Consider the following 2,912-nt stretch of genomic DNA (forward strand, 5'->3'; position numbering starts at 1 on the left):
TCACAAAGGAGGCGAGAGCGCTGCGGGAGGACCCGCCGCGCATGCGCAGACCTGCCGTCCCGGGAGCGCGCGCGCGCGCGCGCGCGCGGCCCTCATACGCCCCTGCCCACCCGCCCCCGCCGGGTGAGCTGGTGTTGCAGGGAAATGTGGAATTCGTAAAAAGATCTTTCTTAAGAAAGGATGTTCTTTGGTGTTTAATTTTTGTATGTTTTCAAGCCTAATCAACAACAAAGAGGATTTAATCCGTGAAACAGATAGGCAGCTAACAAGCAAGCTCTAAGTGATGTCCAGGTGTTGGAAAGCTAAATTACTTGTCGGTAGAATTGTCTTGTTAAGGCTTAGGGAGATTACGTTTGAATGATCTCAGACCTTGGGGAAGGTTTAACAAAACTGAAGAGAGGGATGCCCACTGATGGTGAACACAAAATGCAGAATTTACAGGCCATAGGGCCATTTGGCAGAACTCCCAAGGTAAGGAAGAAACTAATAAAGACAACTCAACAACTGTGTTGATTTCACCTCTGACTGGGTACAAGGTAATTCCAGCAGGGGAAAATCGTGACCACCGACTCACAGACCCTTCACCCATGAAACCCAGTGACCTAAGAGAAAGACAGAACACACAGGCTAGTTAGCATGAGAAGCGAGAGATCATCAACCAACAGAAGATAGAATATTAATCAATAAGAGAACTATGCAACTTGTAGCCAATGAACATTGATGCCTTCACTTACTAAAATGTATAAATAGGGAAAAGTTTTGGTAGTCATACTGGCTTTGCCACCCAGCGCCATTTTCTGTGCAGAACTGTAAATACATCTAATACCTCAACTCTGTGAATTGGCTTCTTGCACATCAGGTAAAAGAACCTATTTTGGGCTATTTAATATGCAAGGCTGGAGAACTGATTTTGTCGTACACACAAGGAGGTAAAGTCACGTGATCTCATCTTGAGTGTTTCTAGGAAACAAAGGCCTAAATTTTCACTTGCAATCTTGAGAACTGCCTTTTAAGCACTATTTTACTTAAAGGTTTATCCTTTCTGCTCAGTTACCTCAGAAAGGCTTCTCTGTTCCTAAATCCTGTGCGGTTTTGGTGCTTCCTCCTCCAGCGTGCACCAATACCTTGCAGTACCTTGCAGGAACCGAGACTGACTCGTAGTTCCTTTGGTGAGAAAATTTCCAAAGGTGATGAAACAGCTAAACTTGCTCTGTCAGCACTGGAAAGCCAGGTGAAGACGCGTGGCCAGCAGCTGCAGATTGCCCTTCCCAGAGTCTTGCTAGTAGTGATAGCAAGAATGTTCCTGCCCCAGCTCTGCATCTTTCCTGTGCTTCTTCAGGGGCAGCTTCCCTTTGTGCTTTAGAAGCTGTTCTGTCCAAATTCCTGTGCTGGCCGAGGCTGGTTATCTTCAGTTTGCCACCATTGTACCCAAGGGGTGAGCAGCCTAACTGCATGCTCATGTGAATATTTCTGGAAAGGAATGAGGCACTCAGAGGGTGAATCAAAGGCAGGAGGTGGTTCCCTGGAAATCAAACACCTTTGCTACATGAAGCACACTCCTAAGGCTATAGACAGTGGCAGTGTTTACAGCACTGGTTGCTTCTCCAGCCTGTGGCACTGGGTTTCCAACAGATGCTGTGTCCCAGTGGAGAAGCCACATTAACACTGGTAACCAGTAGTCACCACAGCTCAAGGTTCTAACAAGCCTTGACATATACTCTTCTTTACAGAAATGGCTAGTATTTCATCCTACCTGGACCATAAATAAAATTGATCATTTCTTACTTCTATTGCAAATGGAAGGCTGGAACTGTACCTGCCAGCTCTTCCTCTTTTTCCTTGATGAGTCAGAAGCAAATTATCAATTAAAGAGTAAATTAGCTCACAGAGGTAAAGAAGGTAGTATGGGGGTGTCCTAGTTAGAGGGGCTGGTACCAGTTTATCACTATGTGGGTATAACGAAAACTGGTTATTCTACACCCTGTATGTCATTTCTGATGGACTGTTAATAAATGGATTGTTTGCAGCAGCTGCCCAGGGCACAAGCTGAGTGTTAAAGAAACCCTTTGAGGCAGGGGAGTGTTCTTTTGTTTTCACACCGATGACTCAGCTGTGATAACTCCCCTCCGGAGAGGCATTAACACCTTCACACCCAGCCTGAGGGGTCATCTCTGGAAATGGGCCACAATGGACTGGCATAATAGGCAGCTGCAACAACCTAGACCATCAAAGATTCCAAAAATATCCCATGACTCACAGAGCTAAATCACCCATTGTGAAACTCTCCTCCCTCGGGGAGGTACTGGGCATTGCTACCTGAATTTGGGCATATATAAACTTCGGGTTATAGAACTTCTGGTACCACTCCTGATCTAGAGGAGGACCAGAACTTCAGCAGGACTGTGACTGCCGCTCTCGACAAGACTGTGATCATCACCCAGGTCAACAGGTTTTCCTTTCCTTTTACTTTGCACCCAGGGAGGCCACATGGTGCTCAGCACAGAGGCTAATGAACACCGTTCTGTTCTTGTTACAGGGTGCTGGGTTCTGCATCTGTTTTTGGGGGTGTTAAAACCAGGGTTTTTTTCTGTATCACTGCGTTTATTGTAATCTTTTTAGTAAATTGTAACTCTGACTTGTAATCTCCCTTGAGTCTGGTTCATTTCTCTCACCAGTTTACTCTTAAACCAGCACACGGGGAAAGACCTTCCTTGTAACTGAGGTTTGCAAAATATTTAATTTTGGCTAAAAAGCTTCTTGCATGTCACTTACTTCAAAAGTTTCAGTCAACTCCTTAGCCAGCTCTTGTTTAATTACAATTAAATTATAATTTTCATTCCTAGGAGGCTGGCCTGAGTTTTAGCCTCTGCTGATATCTCACTTTTCAAAAGCCATTCTGAATACATGTCATA

The sequence above is a fragment of the Lepidothrix coronata genome, unplaced genomic scaffold, assembly GCF_001604755.1.
Source record: "Lepidothrix coronata isolate B3197 unplaced genomic scaffold, Lepidothrix_coronata-1.0 Scaffold106, whole genome shotgun sequence".
Lineage (NCBI taxonomy): Eukaryota > Metazoa > Chordata > Aves > Passeriformes > Pipridae > Lepidothrix > Lepidothrix coronata.